This window comes from Notolepis coatsorum (genome assembly GCF_963971535.1).
Source record: "Notolepis coatsorum genome assembly, chromosome: 7".
Taxonomy (NCBI): Eukaryota; Metazoa; Chordata; class Actinopteri; order Aulopiformes; family Paralepididae; genus Notolepis; species Notolepis coatsorum.
In genome coordinates this window covers 37,386,796-37,407,227 of record NC_140171.1, presented here as the reverse complement: position 1 = coordinate 37,407,227, position 20,432 = coordinate 37,386,796, and the positions used below count along the sequence as shown (strand labels likewise).

Sequence of the window (20,432 nt, the reverse complement as noted above, 5' to 3'; positions counted from 1 at the left end):
ATTCTAAAAACAGCTTCGTACGGAATTCTAAGGACACGCTTGATCAGCTTGGAGTTACATACGGAATTTTGAGACAAATATTTCGCTGTTTTCCCCACGGGGATTCGTGTGTGACGCTTCTTCTTCTTAGAGGTCTATCAAAAATAAACAAACGCAAAAGTAGAATCCACAATCATAAAAACTATCCACACACACCTCTCAATCTGTGTTTCATAAAACGCTTGATCTGCTTAGATTTACGTATGTAATTCTAAAAACACGTTTGATCTGCTTAGATTTACGTACGGAATTTTGAGACAAATATTTCACTGTTTTCCCCACAGGGATTCGTGTGTGAAGCTTCTTCTTCTTCGGCGCTACCGAACACGGCCTGAGGTGTCTTCGGCTCATGAGCGCTACCAGTGGCCAAAATCGCACATTATCTTTAGCCCTTTCAACATTTCATTATGAAAATTAATGCTCAAAGTCAATATATATAGTACCATTTTGAAGATAACAACTAGGGCTTTCAAATCATATAAAATATCTGTATGATTATCATGATTATTATTATTAATATCTTTCATATTTGATACAGAAGTTATTACAAAAATCTTGTCCGGCCACCACATTTCAACAAGCAACTGCATTTTCAACCACTTTACTGACAAGCTAGCAGGAAACTTAGAGGGTATGGGATATAGACAATTATGTGGGCAATATAGAACAGCTGACAGATTAGAAATATAATTTATTGTTCAAATGTTATGATAATTATAGTGATAGTAATAAAACAATTCCGTCTGAAAATTTACTTGAATGGGTTTATGATGAATATCTGTTTGTGGGTATGCTCAAAGTAATATATTATTCATATCTTTCATATTTGATACAGAAATTATTACAAAAATCTTGTCCGGCTACCACATTTCAACAAACAACTGCATTCTGAATTAATTTAGCCTTGTAGTTTCTAATCCCATCGTTTATTTGTATTGATTAAACATAAGTCAGTTACAAAACTCCATGCAGACTTTGAGGTACGCTTCGCTGAAACACAAAGAAAAGTGCAGGCGGAATTTTTTGATACCCTTCATCGAGAGATGACAGAGGAAATTAGGTTGGCGATCGACCCTTTGAGGGAGAAGATGGAGTCGCTACACGCTGCCTCCTCGGCTAATGCTAACGAACTAGCCATGCTAACGACAGAGGCCTCACTACAGGGCGAGAGGCTGGCGTGTCTGGAGAACTCCCTGCTGGCTAGGCAGGCTGAAGTTGCCAAGCTACAGTCGGTAATTGTGGAAATGCAGTCCCGGGAGAGACGCTACAACATCAGGATTGTTGGTGTACCGGAGGACAGTGAGGGAGGTCGTCTCTCGGAGACCATGCCGGAATTGTTGCAGAAAATACTGGGGAAGGATGTCCTCCCCAGCCCTCCAGTATGCGAGTCGGCCTACAGAGCGGGCAAGACCAGTCCAGGAGTGAACAAAGAGCCGAGGCCCATCATTGTCAAGCTAAACAGGCTACAACAGAGAGAGCTCATCATGCGGTCGGCCCGTGCCAGAAGGGGTAAACTAGGTCTCGGCGATCACAAAGTGGCCATTTTCGAAGACTTTACGCCGGAGGTTCAAGCACAGAGAGGCGAATACAAAGTGGTCATGGCCAGGCTATGGAAACTAGGCCTGAGGCCTACGCTATTCGCCCCTGCGAGATTATCTGTGCTGTGTAAGGGCGATGATCGTCGTTCATTTTGATCGTTGGCTAAAGCGGAGGAATATCTCGGGGGATAGCCGAGACTGTAGCTTGATAACTATGTCGGGTGAGTGACTTGGCGATGTGGGCCTAAATACATTGATAGGGCGGTCTACTCACAAATGCTTGTTGTCATGCCCAGACAGGCTAACTGTCCACTGCCCATCCAAGCTAGCGGGGCATCACAATGACTTCTGTTACTTGCTAATGCTGACCTCATGGTCGTACGTGTGTCGCTTCTATGAAAGTTAGCGAGCTAGCTGGACAATGTACATAACAGATTCCAGCGTGCTAGCTGGATTCTTCACTAGCTTACGCGCTAGCCTCGGGCTAACTAGCAGGCTGTGTCTATCGCCCGCGCCGAGACATTCGAGACCCGTTAATGTTTACGTATTTTGGTTGTTGTTGCTGTTTAAGTGACATCGGTTTGCACAATTCAACGGTGATCGGGTCCTTAACTAACTTCTTGTATGATTTAATTTTTTATATCCAGGCTGTTTTGAGCTTTGGGCTCCAGTAGTAGAAGGTCGGTTGGGTATATATATACAATATATGATAACAGGTTGTGTCAGGTATAGCTTATTACTATCCCCGGGTTAATGAAGGTGTTTAATTCTATTCTTATATAGGATTTTGTCATTCCAGCCTTTGTGCCTGACCAGAGGGGCTGTTAAATGCGTGCACCTTGACCATAATCCTTTTTCCCTTTTCTTTTTACTGTTGCTGTTTAAATGATGTCTGTTCGCGCAATTTAACTGTGATCCGGACCTGCCTTAGACTATCTTCTGGTATGCTTTAATTTATTTATATATTTTTTTTATTAAATTTTCCTTTATCCATTTGTGCTATAACATTGCGACATTGATACGCAGATTCGGAGGTAGATGGTTTCAGGGATGATGTTGAGTTATTATATAATAATGGCTATTTTTTCCCCTTATAGTTGTCTCATGTTAGGGCCAAGGCTCACAGTGGTTTTTGACCGATAACTTTATTGAATTTAAGGTTTTTATTTTTTATTTGTGTTTATTGGACTAGTGGGGGTTTAATCAGGGGTTTATCTAGAGAGGGGGTCGGAGTGGAGAGCGTCTTATTGGATCCATGATTCCAGTGGGAAACGATAGGAGGATGACCATCCTTAGTGGATGGGGCATAGGGAGGGGATTGGAGAATGGGGTTAGGAGGGTTAATATTAGGACGGGTGGGTTAGGGTATAGAGTAGAAGGAGGGGGGGTTGTAACTGGGGTGGTATTTTTCTGTGTTTTATGTACTGTTGTCCTATATGTGTGTAATTGTTCCTCCTCTGAACTCCTGGGATTGACAGTCTGGGCCCGCCTGGATCAGCGCCTCTGTCCTCAGCCTGGCTGCACTGGTATGTTTACATTTACATTTACATTTAGTCATTTAGCTGACGCTTTTATCCAAAGCGACTTACAAGTTCTGTGCGACAAGACAGCAAGAAGGGTATAACTCTATCAGCTGAGTAACAATGTTCATCAAAGTGTTGCGTGTTACAGTGTAGGTTAGTTTATTAGGACAAGTGCATGACATTAAGGTTAGTCGGGGTTAGATTTTTTTTTTTTTTTTTTTTATCATTTCAGATAATGGTTGAAGAAGTGAGTCTTTAGTCGACGGCGAAAGATTGGACGGGATTCGGCTGTCCTAACTGGGATGGGTAGTTCATTCCACCATTGTGGGGCAAGGACTGAGAATAGGCGGCTTCTCTTTGATGACCCTCCGGGAGCTTGGATAGGAGTAGATCTGAGGCGGCCAGAAGACGCAGAGCGTAGGGGTCTTGAGGGTGTGTAGTTGGAGACCATTGACCGGAGGTAGGCGGGAGCGGTTCCCTTTGCCGCACGGTATGCTAGGTCGAGGGCCTTGAAGCGGATACGTGCAGCAATGGGGAGCCAGTGCAGGTCCCTAAGAAGTGGGGTGACATGGGCTGACTTCGGTAGGTTTGAGATCAGGCGGGCCGCTGCATTTTGAATGAGTTGAAGAGGCTTGGTGGCAGTGGCCGGGAGGCCAGCTAGCAGTGCGTTGCAGTAGTCGAGGCGGGAGATGACTGTTGATTGGACGAGGAGTTGGGTGGCTTCTTTTGTCAGGAAGGGGCGTATCCTTCTGACGTTGCTCAGGAGGAATCTGCAGGTTCTGGTTGTCGCTGCGATGTGAGCAGAGAAGTTCAACTGGTCGTCGAGGACAACACCAAGGTTCTTGGCGGTCGGCGACGCGGTCACAGCTGCATTCTCGACTGTGATGGAGAGGTCGGTCAGGGGGGAGGATTTGGCCGGCAGGTGGAGCAATTCTGTTTTGCTTAGGTTCAGTTTGAGGTGGTTGGTCGTCATCCAGGCGGAGATGTCGGACAGACAGGCCGAGATCCGCTCAGAGACGTGGATATCTGAGGGAGGGAAGGAGAGGAAGAGTTGAGTATCATCGGCATAACAATGATATGAGAAGCCATGAGATGTGATAATGTTACCCAGTGATTTAGTGTAGAGGGAGAAGAGAAGGGGTCCTAGGACCGAGCCCTGGGGGACACCCGTCCGGAGGGGGCGGTTGGCCGACAGAGTCCCTCTCCATGACACTTGGTAGGAGCGGTCATTGAGGTATGATGTCAGCCATGTCAGCGCAGATCCAGCCACTCCCATTCCTGCGAGGGCCGCGAGGAGGATCTGATGGTTGACTGTGTCGAAGGCTGCAGATAGATCTAGGAGAATCAGGACAGAGGAGAGGCCTTTCGCTTTTGCTAAGTGAAGTGCCTCTGTGACCGCAATGAGGGCCGTTTCTGTGGAGTGGCCAGTCCGGAAGCCAGACTGATTGGGGTCTAGGAGGTCATTCTGTAAGAGATAAGCAGTAAGTTGGTTGGATACAGCACGTTCAAGTGTTTTAGAAAGGAAGGAGAGAAGAGAGACAGGGCGATAGTTGGCTATGACGGTGGGGTTCAGGTTTTTTTTTTTTATGAGGGGCGTGACTCTGGCTTGTTTTAGGGAGGTGGGGACCACCCCAGAGTTGAGTGAGGAGTTGATGGTTGCAGTTAGGAATGGGAGGATGTCCGGTGCTATGGTCTGGAGGAGTGGGGAGGGTAGCTGGTCCAGCTGGCATGTAGTCGGACGGTTCGACGTTACCAGTGTCAGGGTCTCGGCTTCTGTAATGGGAGAGAAAGATGACAGAGTGAAGGATGAGGTTCTCGATTCAGCGTTTGGAATGGGTGGGGGTTGGGAGAAGGAGCTGCGGATGTTCTCCACTTTTTCCTCAAAGAAGATCGCAAAGTCTTCGGCAGATAAAGATGAGGGAGGAGGAGGTGGGGGGGGAGTGAGGAGGGAGGACATGGTAGCATGCAGTTTGCGAAGATTCTTGGCAGAGGCCTCGATCCTATGGTGAAAGAAAGAAGCTTTGGCATTAGTAATGGTTTTGGAGAATGTTAACAAGAGGTTGTGATATGTGTCGATGTCAGCAGTGAGGCGTGACTTTCTATACTTCCTCTCAGCCGCTCTCAGGACCTGTCTTTGTTCTCTCACTGCATCCGTCAGCCATGGACTGGGTGGGGAACGGCGGGCAGGTTTCTCAACGAGGGGACAGAGCTTGTCGAAGGAGGTTGCAAGGGCTGAGAGGAGGGTGGAGGTTGCCATCTCTGTGGGGAGAGCAGAGAAGGTGTCACTCAAAGGTAGAGCGGATATTATGTCAGAGGAGAGGGTGGAGGGGGATAGGGAGGGCAGGTTGCGTCTGAGTGAGACGGTTTGAGTTGGGGTGAAGACTTTTCGGTTAAGCATGAGAGTTAGTGAGAAGGATATGAAGGAATGGTCAGATACATGTAGGGGAGTTACCGTGGTGTTAATGATGCTGGAGTTACGGGAAAATATGAGATCCAAGGAGTTGCCTGCTTTGTGAGTGGGAGGCATGGCAGTGGGAGTCAGGTCAAATTGTTGTAGGAGGGAGACCACTGGGACCGACTGAGATGAGTCAGGCAGGTTGAAGTCGCCCAATAGAAGGAGCGGGGTACCATCTTCCGGTAAGGAGCTTAGAAGCATGTCCAGCTCATCTGTGAAGTGATCGAGGGGACCTGGAGGGCGATAGAGTGTAACAATGGTGAGATTGAAAGGATTAGAGACAGATACTGCATGATATTCGAGGGAGGAGAGTGACAGTTCTGGGAGTTGCGTTGGGTTTGTAGCCCATGAAGGAGATGTCATGAGGCCAGTGCCTCCACCCCGTCTGGAGGGTCGAGGTGTGTGAGTGAAGTTATAGTTTGTAGATAATGCTGCAGGTGTTGACGAGTTATTGGGGGTTATCCAGGTCTCAGTTAGAGCCAGGAGCTGCAGATTTAGACTATGGGCGTAGGCAGTAATGAAGTCAGCTTTCTTGACTGCTGATTGACAATTCCATAAGCCTCCCTGTACTGTGACAGGTGTATTAGTGGCTGTAGGAGGGTAGGAGAGATTAGCCGGGTTGCTAGCAAACTGGCGTGGATGGGTTGATTCTGTTCTTGAGGAGCAGATTGTGGATATAGGTATGTTCCCCACGCATTTAGACAAATTCGACCATGGCTAAATTGAATATTTTTATTTGGAACGCAGGGGGTCTTAACGCCCCACACAAGCGTGCCAGTGTCCTTTGGTTATTGAAGAGAAGAAATATTGACATTGCTCTCCTTAGTGAGACGCATTTATTGGTGGGTGATGTGTCAAGGCTAGCAAATCGACAATATCACGTTATCTCCTCATCCTCAGCCGATGATAAGACAAAAGGAGTCGTCATAGTTACAAGACGTAACCTTGATATCAAAGTCCTGGATGTGTGGTCGGACACGGAGGGAAGGATTACTATAGCAGATGGGCGGCTACGTGGCGTAGTGGGCAAGGCGCTCGCCACGAATGCGGAGACGCTGGGCTCGCCTGTTCGAGCCCAGCGCTCCACATTGCTTTCAGTTTAGCTGGTCGTTCATACTAATACACATTGGCCGTATTAGGGGGTGGGAAACTGATGGGTGGGGATCGGGCGTTGTGGACAGCGACTCCTACAGGTCGGTTGGTGCGCCTGCGCAGTAGAATCAGGAAGTGTCGGGGGCAGCGTGAGCCTCCCACGCGTTACTCCTTGCCACTGAGAGATCGAGCTGCGCAGGTGAAAAGATGCGACTGCTGTTACCTCAAGTACCGGAGGGGACTTGTGCTATGTATGACTTAGTCCACATTGCAGCCGGCTTGTGGGAGGCAAGAAACAGCGTTCGTGACAGGGGAGGGTTGAATTGGACGATACGAAATTGGGATGGGAAAAAATATATAAAATGGGAGAAAAAGTGGATAAAAAAAAAGGATTACTATAGAAAAAGTTGAGTTCTCTCATAGGAAGATGGCAATAATAGCATTGTATGCCCCTAACACATTTGATTCAGCGTTCTATAATACAATCACGAAGAATATGTTGGAACTTACTGGATACGCTCTCATTGTGGGTGGCGATTTTAATGCGTGCTGGGATGCGGAGATGGATAGGTCCGGGTCCTCTGAAACAAGCGACCAAAAACGGTCCTCTAAGGCCCTCAGGATGTGGGCCCAGGATACAGGGCTCGCAGACCTATGGCGCATATCCAATCCCACCCTCAAGGATTACTCTCACCTGTCAGCCAGACACAAAACCTTCTCTTGAATAGACTACTGTAATTCCTCTAATAGTAATCGGTATTCAATTAAAAACCGGGTCTCTATTAATGACCGGGTGCGCTGTTGAGCTAAGCATTTATAAGCCGGCCTCCTAATACAAGCCGGGTTTCATGTATATGCTGGCCTGGCTGTGCAGTAAATACCATATAATGGTATGGTGTTAATGTTTACCAAGAGAGTAAGCCTACCTCAGAATTGTATAAAAAACGAAGTTATTATTATTATTATTATTATTATTATTATTATTATTATTATTATTATTATTATTATTATTATTATTATTATTATTATTATTATTATTATTATTATTATTATTATTATTATTATTATTATTATTATTATTATTATTATTATTATTATTATTATTATTATTATTATTATTATTATTATTATTATTATTATTATTATTATTATTATTATTATTATTATTATTATTATTATTATTATTATTATTATTATTATTATTATTATTATTATTATTATTATTATTATTATACCAGTATTGTGATTGCACTATTTTACTTTATTTAACTTTTTTTTACCATCTGTAATTGCACTGTTTACTACCGTATTTCATACAGTACTTGGTTTCAATAAATGAACCCAGTACATTTTACTGGGTTCAAACTGACACAAAATGTTGATTTATTCATTATGATGTTTGAAAATTAGAAATATAGGCCTCTCTCTTATACATGCCTCCTCCTAATACAAGCCTGGTATCAGCTACAGTTGAAACAAATACAAGCCGGGGTTACTATTAGAGGAATTACGGTATGCATTCGCATCCCCTAATATGTTTGATAGTTTCGACGTCTCATTGGTTCCCCTGGCTCTCTCGGACCACAAGGGGATTTTCCTTATGGCAACCTTTGGCAGGCTCTCCACGAGAGCTCCCAGGTGGCGTTTTAACTCAACCTTATTAAAGAACGATGATTTCTGTTCTGAGTTCAGGAGTAAACTAGCTGAATTCTTGCAGATCAATGTTGGCACGGTCGAAGACCCCAGGGTCCTGTGGAACGCATTGAAAGGATTTATCAGGGGTCATGTCACACTTTTCGCCTCCAATTTGCGTAAATCCCGGTCAAAAAAACTAGAAGGACTGGAAACGTTATATGCGGACCTATACGCATCTTTGCAAACTAACTATAGTGAACGACTAAACACACAACGTAAGATAGTCAAGAAAAAAATAAACTCCATACTTAAACAACAGTCTGAGTTCTTGATACAAAATTACTACTTTCATGGTTCCAGGCCTAGCCATCTATTGGCAATGAAAATATGCTCGAATGATCATTTCTCGGATATCCCTTCGATCAAGACGCGACAGGGTACAGTCACTACTGATTCGAAAAAGATCAACGACACTTTTAAAGAGTTTTACTCACAGTTATATAGCTCAGAGGTTAATTTCGATAACTCTAAATTTGAATCGTTCATTGGCGGGCTTGAGATACCCCACATTTCTGAGCAAGAGGCTAAGGAACTGGGGAAACCGATCACTCTTATGGAACTAAGGGAGACGATTGCTGAAATGCAGAGGGGTAAGGTACCAGGCTGGGATGGTATTCCACCCGAGGTATATTTAGCTTTCTGGGACCAACTGGGTCCATTGATGCTCGATATGATCAATTACGCTATCGAACAAGGGGAGTTCTCAAGAGATGTCAACATGGTGTTGATTTCTTTACTTCTCAAGAAGGATAAAGATCCCAATGATTGTGGTAGCTATAGGCCCTTGAGTCTTCTCGGGGCCGATCTAAAAGTGTTTGCCAAGGTGCTGGCCCGCCGCCTGCAGAGATTTATGACGGTATTGGTACACTGCGATCAGACTGGTTTTATCCCGGGGCGCCTGGCTGCAGATAATCTTAGGAGGCTGTTGCATGTAGTCGATAACAGTAAAGACAATACAGCTCCATCCACAGTTCTGTCTTTGGATGCCATGAAGGCATTTGACAGACTAGAGTGGTCATACCTGTGGAAGGTACTTGAGGTTATGGGTCTTGGAAAGAGTTTTATTCATATGATTAAAGTCCTGTATGCCTCGCCGTCGGCAATGATACTGACAGGCAAAAACTGTTCCACACTTTTTCCAGTCTCCAGATCTTCTAGACAGGGTTGTCCTCTGAGCCCAGGACTATTCGCGCTTTCCCTCGAACCATTGGCCCAATTTATTAGGCAATCGGAGGACATCGTCCCCATAATGATCAATAATACACCACACAAAATTGCTCTCTATGCGGATGACCTACTGATTTTTATGGACGACCCTTCCCGGTCGGCCACAAAATTACTGGGAATAATCGCCGACTTTGGTAAATTGTCAGGCTTTAAGATTAACTGGAACAAATCAGCCTGCCTACCTCTTAATGAGCTGGCCAAGGCGGTGCGACTACCAGCTGATATCCCCATAGTGGAACATTTTAAATACTTAGGCATAGAGATATTCCCCACGCTGAGTCAAACTACTAAGTACAACTTCACGGGTACTTATGATAAAATACGCCAGGATCTAGACAGATGGTCGTCCCTTCCTAACTCCTTACAAGCCCGGGCTTCCATAATCAAAATGAACGTCCTGCCTAGGATACATTTTGTTAGCTCAATGCTCCCCCTGCCCCCTCCAATAGACCACTGGCGCAAGGTACAATCGATGGTATCTAAGTTTATCTGGAATAACAAACGCCCGAGAATCAAAAGAGCTACTACTCAACGTAGGAAACAAGATGGGGGCCTCGCGATCCCTGATTTTAAGCTTTATTTCTGGTCCTTTTCACTGAGACCTCTGATGTGCTGGCTAGACCCTGTAGATGCTGTATCTTGGCGCTCCTTAGAAGCGGCGGCGGTCTCACCGCTAAGATTGCAGGATGTGGTGTACTCCACTGTCCCTATTTCGAAATGCCGACTGAGGTATGGACCGATCATAACTCACGTGATCCAAACGTGGCGTAATGTACAGAAGTCGTGTGGGGTTAAATGCCCATGGCACCTGGACTCTCCAATTTTTAATAACCAGCAATTACAATTTGGGGGGGCAGGTGGCGCACGGAGATTACGTTCGTCACCAATACCGGGAGACACTAGGATTCGCCTGTTCGAATCCAGCTCCCGGCGTTGCTATCAGCTTGGCTGGCCTCTCACACTGATACAATTGGCTGTATCAGGGGGTGGGAAAGCTGAAGGGTGGGTCCTGGGCGTTGTGGACAGCGACCCCTACAGTTCGGTCGGGGCGCCTGCTCAGCGAGGGTTGGAACTGAGGAGAGATAGTGTGGCCTCCCACACGCTACACTCTCCCCGGTGAGAACCTGCGCGGCCAGGTTGGCCTGCCCCAGGCTGCACATGCGTCGGAGAAAAGCATGTGACATTCTCCGGTCTCCCGGACCAACAGTAGGGGAAAGTACGCAACAACCAGCAAGGGTGGGATGGGAGAAAAATCGGGAAAAAGGAGGGGAAGAAAGATAATAAAAAAAAAAAAAAAAAAAAAAAAGGCAATTACTTGTTGGGCACAAGCCGGTTAATATTCCTCAATGGCAAAGGAGGGGAGTTCATACTCTGGAGGATATTTATGATAAGAACGGCCTCCGTGCGTTTCAGGACTTAAGATAATTTTATGATCTTCCCGGCGAGTCCTTCTTTCTTTACCTTCAACTAAGGTCAGCGCTGAGGGCGCATGGCGTTCCGTGGGCTCAAGCTTTGCACCCACACCCCTTCCTCAGGCTCATAGTGGACAGGACGACCTCCAGAGGGTTTGTCTCAGAATTTTATACGCTCTTAATTCAATCCATGTATAAAAATGTATCATTGGATACAATCTGGCGTGTGGATATCCCGGAGTTGGACCCCGAGTTTGACTGGGATGATGTTTGGGCAAATGTGGCATTGTCTTCGCGCAACCCCAATCACCAGCAAATTAATTTGAATTATATTCATAGGACCTATCTTACACCTAGGAAGCTATTTGCTATGGGACTGATAACCGACTCTCGGTGCACTTTGTGCTCTCAAAAGGCCACTGGCACTTATATGCATATGTATTGGGATTGCCCACCAGTGGCCCGCTTCTGGAGGTCAATAGCGGACAAACTTTCAGATCTGTGTGGCTTAACTATCCCATTCACAGCTGTTACGCTACTCCTGAACGATATAACAACACTACCCGCGTCCGTACAACTGAAAAGGGTTGTCCTAGCGGGCGTCACGGCAGCGAAGAAGCTAATAGCAATGAGATGGAAGGAGCCTGAGAAGCTCACAGTGATTAACTGGTCCCTAACACTGTTGGATGTGATTTATCTTGAGATATCCACGGCGCGGGTGATTGGGGTGGGACAGGCTGGGATTGACCTGTGGTTCGCAGCAGCTGAGAAGGTCAGGACCGCCGTGTGCGGCTGAGCGGGGTGGGGGTGCTTGTTCGGGGGAGTCTGGCGGTCTCGTGGGAGGGGGAGGAGGAAATGTCTTGTCTGTCTTGTCTTTTGTGATGTCTTGAATTTAACTGGGGATTTTATTGGGGGGCAGCTATTTAGCTATTTCTTCACTATTTGGTCATTTATTAGATAGTACCCCTTGAATTTAAAATTTAAAAAGGTTGAACTGTTTTCTTTTCTTTTTGTCTTTATAATTTATAAATAGTTTTTTCTGTATTATTATTGTTTTTGTTATTTTCCTGTGAAGTTCTGTGTATTGTGATTGTGATTGATGTGTTGTCTTGTTTCATGTAAATAATAATAAAAAAATTTGATAAAAAAAAAACATAAGTCAGTTACTGTACATGACACTGTATGTCAAATATGCTAAGGTAATTAGCTTTAACTTATTGCTTATGGAGCATTGTTTCCCCATTTATCCCAGAGGAGTTGATGAACACTGCAGCTGTATTATGTAAGAAATACATATGCAGTATATAATAATTGTATATAATAATTGTAAAGTGTTTTTTGATGTTTTTATTTTGTTTTACATTTACATTATATTTCATCAAAGTGTTGTGTGTTACAGTGTAGGTTAGTTTATTAGGACAAGTGCAAGACAGTAAGGTTAGTTAGGGTTAATTTTTTTTCATTTGATTATTATTATATATATTTTTTCAGATAATGGTTGAAGAAGTGCGTCTTTAGTCGACGGCGAAAGATTGGACGGGTTTCGGCTGTCCTAACTGGGGTGGGTAGTACTGCATTGACAACTTGATGGATTGTATCTCAGTAGAGATCTGAGAAACGTGATTGTCAGTTGTGTATACAGAGCTCCAGATTCCAGCATTGAAGCATTCAAAGACTGCATGGAGGTGTTATTTGACAAGACTCAGAAGGTTACATTCATCTGCGGGGATAAATCACTGTACATTCTATATTGCTCACTTGTATACCATATCTGAACTACTGTGTGGAGATTTGGGGTAACACTTATAAAAGTAAAACCATTTGCCATGCTATACACTACAGTATATGTGATGTGGTGGGTACCTTTGATGGTAATTAAGGAATTATTATACATGACTATTATATGCAAGTAGGCTATGTCTAAGCTATTTTACAATATTATACATGAACTGCTTGTTTTTTTTAATCTGTTTATTACTTGTTTTTTATTATTATTTATTTTCAATTTATTTTTTTGTTGTTTGAAATAAATAAACTCATTCATTCAAGATATTGTGTGAGCAAAAGTATTACTGTCTGTACAATACTGCTGTAGGCCTATAATACTTATGTAAATAAGTAAGGCAATTGAAATATATCTGCAGTACAGCTCAATACACACAATTGTTAAGGGGATGCAGACCAGAGAACTTCCGTCTTGTTTACATCAGGGTCCCCCATTTTCAATTCATCATAAATGTACAGTTCCCTCCCCCTTGTATATATTTACTGTATGTCACAAATGTAACAGTACTGCATTGAGGTCTTTCTCTGGTCTGCATCCCCTTAACAATTGTGTGTATTGAGCTGTACTGTACCCATTCTGCAATCTGTTAATAAAGTTTTCAATCAATCAATCAATCCCGCAGTGCAATACTCCAATTCAGCCATTGGGTGGGACGGTCACGTGACCCAAATCAGCCATTGGGAGCGAGGGTCCGGATAGCGTGGGTCTGCAGAGCGTCCGGAGAGTGTGGCAGTGGGAGGAACCTCGTATGGTTCTGCGGTCCTGCAGCTGGATGCATCTCGCCCCATCGAAGTATACAAACACACCAGTCCCTATTCCCCACACCCAGGGGCGGACCTTCCTACAGGCGATATAGGCGGTTGCCTAGAGCGCCACCCAGAGGGGGGCACCAAAAAAAAAAAAAAAAAAGAAAAATCTCTGTGCAGTTTTGGCGCCCCCCTCTATATCGGCAACCATTATTTTTACATAAAAAAAAATCTAACATAAGGGAAAATGAGCCAAAAATCTAAAACGGTCGGTCGGTCTGAGCCTCAGCTTTAGGTGTTCACAGTCAGAACATGCTAGAGCGCTGTGCATTGATGGGTATCGGTCAAGTGTTTATAGAATTGAGCGCTGAGGAAAGAAAGACTAACGTTAGAGAACTAGCGGCGCAGTGGTGAATCTCGCCTAGGGCGCCAAATGTGCTAGGTCCGCCCCTGCGGCCACACCAGTCCCTATTACTAATTTATAGGCTAAGCATAATGGATGGAGACTCTATGGCAGTGGTACTCAGACTTGACCAACTCAGGAGCCACTGACAAAAAATATACGGTTATCTGAAGGGGCAGTTTGACTTTTTAGTTTTTTAGTTATTTCGTTGGTAGGCAACGTTACTGGGCGTCAGATGTTTTCACAAAGCAGACAAATGCAACTAATCTTTGAATGTACTGTCGCCTACTCTTATTCATACTTGTGTTATTAATAAATCTTTAGCCTCATATATATTAACTTAACTGTCCATCCAGGGATGCAGTCGTAATATCAGAACTGCCTGGACGGCGCCATGCACACGCTCGCTCCCGCGCATACATGTTCCCTCGTGGTCGCACAGAACAGATGATTATTATGCATAAATAGTAGGAAACATGTTTGTATAGGAAATTACTAGTTTTAGTTTAGTTTTTGTAAATATTGTCTTGAAATAGAGAAGCTGAAAAAGGTAGCAGGATGTAGCCTTCAATATATAAAGAAATTATATTGTCAACAGATATGGTTGAAAAACAAACAATGTTTTAAATGTAATTGTAGATACAATATTGTAGTTACAATTTCTTTAATTGAATTAACTTAAACTATAAAAGTAAATACAAACTAAATTAACAATGTAACTTACAGTTTATAGAAGGACAGTTTCCTTCTGAAGCACAACTTAATGCCTCATCCTTCCAGTCGGGACCATTTGTCACATAGTGAGAGTTCCACAGATCAAGCAAACCACCACAGGGCTTGTATTTTGGTTTTGCACTTCTCGTTCTTTGTTATGTTGGTATTGGATATTGGTATCCTATTATTATGCAAAGTCTAGGTGATAGATAAGTGCCGGGTAGTGTAGTTGAAGACACCTGACGACCTGCGCTATTGTTATAAGACGGTGGGTACTTAGCGCACAACGAATGAGTGGAGCGCATTTTTGTGTACGCGCGCGTGCACATCCATGCGTGACTGCGCATACTTCTGCTCAGAAAACCGCTAGGACGGCGTGGTACCCCGTGGGACCACCACTGCATCACTGGTCCATCCTCATCGCCAAACTGTGAAACTGTAGAAATTCAGATGAGTCAAATTGTATCAAAAGAACATTTTACAATCAGACAAGTGAAACACGAGCGTCTGACCACAAAGTGAGAAAGAGCTCTGGTCAGACTTACAATTAAATACACCAGCTGGGAATGACAAATGAAAAAATTAAAACAAAGATGGGTTTAGGGGTTTTGTCTGATATGAAGATAACAATAATAATAAGATGTGATTTTCTTGGACATGTCATATCTAAGTCAAGCTGTACTGGGCCTTGGTCGTTGTTTTAAGAACACTGTTAAGATTGTCGCCCTAGTGTCTGAGAAACTGTATACTAGTTAACTATATTAACTAGTCAATATACAGAGAATATGTATTTAACAGAGAAACATGACAACTTTCCACTAACCAGTGTGCACAGGTGCAGAGTTCAGAGGGGAGTTGAGAGAGAGGGGGGGTATAATATAATAAAATATATTATAAAACATTTATTTGATTATTTTTAAAATGTAATCCTGAAAAATAACCCCCATTTATTAAAAAAGAAAAAAATGTATTGGTAATCTGATTACGTTTATTTTTTTCTGTCACTATTAGAATACTGTTGATCCTCTCTACCATTTACTATATGGTTTATGTACAGTATTTCAGTCTTACAGTAAAACAAGGGGGATTTCCTTATTAAAAAATGCATTACTGTATTCCATTACTCCCCAAGTCTGTTTAGAGGCACTACATTTCTTAATTGAATTATATGTAAAGATATGCCTACAAGATTTGCTGTGTGAACAAACATCTTTCCTGTTTGTTTAAACTTTCAAGGTCCCAGGACAGTGGTCCATCCCAAAGCTTGCATCATCGCAGAGGCAGGACCCATTGTGATTGGGGAAGGAAATCTTATATAGGAGCAAGCTCTCATCATTAATAGGTGTTTTTGTTACGTTGTTCCGTTTAATCCGAGTATATATGTTTGTTACCCCACTGTTAATTTAGTGGTGGTGAGCTACCACAGCAACATAAACACACCACATCATCACTGCTAGAGATAATGTGTAAAGATCCTCTCCACTCAAAAACATGTTTTTTAAATAGTTAACTCCTCTTGGAGGCATGACTTTGACTATATTGTTATATGTGCAGAACTTGTCACCAGACCCTTTTTCACGAGAGGGAGAGCTTCTATGAAGTCTGAGTTGCATGTGTCACTAAGAGGTTGAACCTATCATGGTCCAATATGTGGTAACCTGAGACATTTAGCTTTAGCATACACTGAAAGAGTAGATATTATCTTGAAAGAATATAAGCTGCAGATTTGGAATTCCTGGTAAAAGATAACTATTTGCATTTATTCATAGATTCTTGCATTCTCAATGAGGTTAAAGGTGTAGAGAGATGCTGTTATGCCATTTTAGTGAAGGAAGCTATATTTATACAAATTGTTTTAGAACCATTTTCAAAGGTTTAAAACGCATCTCTGGAGGGGATCTTTAAACTGTTCCCGACAGTAGAAGTAGAGCGGTTGTCTGTTAATCAGAAGGTCGATTCTGGCACGTCGAAGTGTCCTCAAGCAAGACACCTAACTGCTCCCGATGAGCAGGTTGGCACCTTGCATGGTTGCCTCTGCCGTCAGTGTGTGAGTGAATGGGTGAATGTGAGGCATAAATTGTAAAGCGCTTTGTCATGAGTATTGCTCTTACCATAAAGTATCCAATTTTGACCTCAAGTGTTGAAACTTGAGTAACAAACAGCCTAATGCTACAAAATATTATAGGGGAAAAAAAGTATGTAGGCTACTTGTCTATTCTTACACAGCATTTCCCTCTACCTTATATTGATTGCTTGCTTATCCATCATCCCGACAGCTACCCAGAGAACATCACACCAGACTCTGAGGGAGTGGAACCAAAGACCATGACCATTGGCGTCAACAATGTGTTTGAAGTTGGATGTGGTTTGATTGATTGATTGAAAACTTTATTAACAGATTGCAGAATGGGTACAGTACAGTACAGCTCAATACATACAATTGTTAAGGGGATGCAGACCAGAGAAAGACTTTCGTCTTGTTTACATCAGGGTGCCCCATTTTCAATTCATCGTAACATATATGACATACAGATAGACAGTACTGCTACATCTATACATTTATGACATACCAGATTTGCAAATACAGTACTGTTTGTGATACGAAAAGAGTCCAGAAAAGAAGTATATACATTTGACGTAGAAACTGTACATTGGAGGAGGTTGGGGGGGGGGGGGGGTACTGTACATTGGAGGTGGTTGGGTGGGTGGGGGGAGGTTGGGTAGGAGTGGGGGGGGGGTTGGGTAGGAGGGGTGGGTGGGGGACACTGTACAAGCAACACTGTACATTGGAATATTGACAAGACCATACTTGGTTATTTTTACTGTACATTGGAGGGGGTTGTGTTAGGACATTTACAGGGGCCAGTTTCGAATTGCAGTCTCCCGTAGGTGTTTTTTGAGAGTGTTTTTGAAAGTGGGTAGTGATTCACATTCCTTTACAGCTTTGGGTAGTGCGTTCCACATTGATGTGGCATAATTGCGAAACGTGTTTAGTCCCTTGTTTGAGCCGAATCTGGGTTTAACATGATTTATGGAGCTCCCTCTGGTGTTGTGATCGTGGTATTCACTGACCTTTGGGAAGTATTTTGACATGTACATGGGTACCTTGGTTGTGTAGTGTATCTTGTAGACCAGGCCCATTGCAAGTTGTTGTACTCTGTCATCTACTCTAAGCCATCCTAGGTTGTCAAAGTGGGCAGGGGTGAGGTGGGTTCTAGGAGTAAGGTCAAGCAGTAGTCTGACCAGTTTGTTTTGAGATGTTTGTAATTTTGTTTTTAGCGCCTTTGAGGTGCTTTGGTACCATGAGGTGCATGCATAGTCGTAGTACCCTTGAATGAGTGCTCCTGCCAGAGTCTTCAGGGTATTCTTGTTTACCAGTGAGGAGATCCGGTACAAGAATCGAGTTCGTTGGTTGACTTTTTTTTTTATTACATTGGATGCCATTTTGTCACAGGAAAGATTTGCCTCTAGGATTGAACCCAGGTAGGTAATATCAGGTATCCTTTACCTGACCCGAGCATTGACCATGGATCCAATTAACTGATCCTCTTATGTCATTTATACATACTAGGGCTATACTACTGATACATCCCTATTGGCAAACTTTATATTTAAAAAAATATATAAAAATTAACACTGCTATCTAATAGCTACATACTGCTATTAGATTCTTTTTTTTTATCCACTTTTTCTCCCATTTTCTATTTTTCTCCCATCCCAATTTCGTATCATCCAATTCAACCCTCCCCTGTCTCGAACGCTGTTTCTTGCCTCCCACAAGCAAGAACGAGTCCCCTCCGATACTCGAGGTAACAGCAGTCGCATCTTTTCACCTGCACGGCGCGATCTTTCAGCGTCAGGGGTCTGCGCTTTGGAGGGGCGCCACCCCCATCGCTTCCTGATTCTACTGCGCAGGCGCACCAACCAACCTGTAGGACCACAACGCCTGATCCCCACCCATCAGTTTCCCACCCCCTAATACTGCCAATGTGTATTAGTACGGACGACCAGCTAAACTGAAAGCAATGTGGAGCGCTGGGCTCGAACAGGCGAACCCAGCGTCTCCAGTATTCGTGGTGAGCGCCTTGCCCACTGCACCACGTAGCCGCCCTCTGCTATTAGATTCTTGATGATCGATGTAAAACGTTCCCTTAACCAACTACTTAACAGTATCCCAAGCCCTGAAAATTGGGGACAACAATGTCATCGAATCAAAAGGTGAGATTGGGACATCTTCTGTTTGGGTTTCACACTTTGTCTTAATGTGTGTGTGTGTGGAAGGTTGGATATGTACCATTGTGTGTGTAATCATATACAATGTCTTCCCCTTTGTCCTGCTGCCCAGCTGATGTGGGCAGGAATGTGATCCTCACCAGTGGCTGCATCATCGGATCCTGCTGCCAGGTCAACACCTGCGAGGTCATACCGAACACAGTCATTTTCGGTTCTGGGTGTATGAGACGAGTACAGACGGAGAGACCACAGGTATGGGCGGTCACGCGCTCTCTAAAGGGGGTGGCGTAAGCAAGGTCAGGCATAATATTTAAAAACGGTACTCCATAGTCAACAAAACACTAATCTGTCCCATGACAGACTACACATCCAGAATGTGTTAAAATCATCTAAATTCTTGAAAGGATAAGGCCGGTGTAATTACATGTATTTGTTCTTGTCAACATAGCCTATGAATGCGGTCTCAACTCCCGCATTGCCTTGGCTCGGGCTGATCGCTATACTAACTCGTTTGGCTGAGTTAGGGGGAGGGGAGCCGTGGGTGGGTCCTGGGCGTTGTGGACAGCGACCCCTACAGTTCGGTCGGGGCGCCTGCTCAGCGAAGGTAGGATCTGGTGAGAGGTAGTGCGGCCTCCCACACGTTACACTCTCCCAGTGAGAATCTGCGCGGCCAGGCTGGCTGCACATGCGTCGGAGGAAAGCATGTGACATTCTCCGGCCTCTCGGACCAACAGTAGGGGAAAGTGCGCAACAACCAGGAAGGGGGTTGGGAATTGGAAAAAGGAGGGGGAAAAAGATAATCAAAAACATAGCCTATGAGAAGACAATGCATTTCTCCTACTAACTAGTATAGTCCACCAGATTATAGCTCAAGAAAACGTTGTCCAACAACTTGTTAAAACAAGTCAGAGCCATACTGTTTATTTTGTCAGTATAATTCATCATTGTGATGAACATGAGCATTGTACTTTTTTTTTGTTCATTGCCTTCTTTATGCTGAAGGCTGCCTGAAATGGAACTACTTTCCCTGGATCGAAAAAGCAAATGGTTGACATTTCGTGAGGTAGTTCCAGGAATAATTACAATGCCCATGTTTATCCCAGTGATTAATTATACTGACCAACATAAACCATACAGCTCTGTGACTTGTTTTAACAGGTTTCTTGGTCAACAATGTAGTTATCAGAACTCCAGGTAGAAGCCATCATCTGGTGTTGGCTGGATGGACCATACTTGTTGGGAGAAATGCATTGTGGTCTTTTCATAGGCTATGATGACTAGAAAAATAAAAGGCTGGCCTTATCCATTAACCTGTTAAGTTTTCTTTTGGTTTTGTTGAGTGTTGCAAGGGAATTAATTGGGGGGTGGGGGTGTCTTTGTTTGCACCTTTTTACCCTAATGAATGTCTTCATCTTTCTTTCTAGCCTCAAACCCTCCAGCTTGACTTTCTGATGAAGATCTTGCCAAACTACCACCACTTAAAGAAAACCGTCAAAGCCAGCCACAATACCGGCTGAAGTCTACCTTCACTCACTAGAAATAAATGACTTGACTTATGTAATTTTTGGT

The 20,432-nt window shown here is 43.7% G+C and overlaps 1 pseudogene across 1 annotated transcript; it reads left to right on the top strand.

Annotated features, from left to right (window-relative positions):
- The first annotated feature begins 1,364 nt into the window (after positions 1–1,364).
- LOC311231627 (dynactin subunit 6-like) lies at positions 1,365–20,380 on the top strand (annotated as a pseudogene). The gene is made up of 6 exons: positions 1,365–1,443; positions 15,867–15,972; positions 16,907–16,995; positions 18,801–18,848; positions 18,976–19,115; positions 20,288–20,380. The product of its transcript is annotated as a dynactin subunit 6-like (transcript).
- The last annotated feature ends 52 nt before the right edge of the window (positions 20,381–20,432 follow it).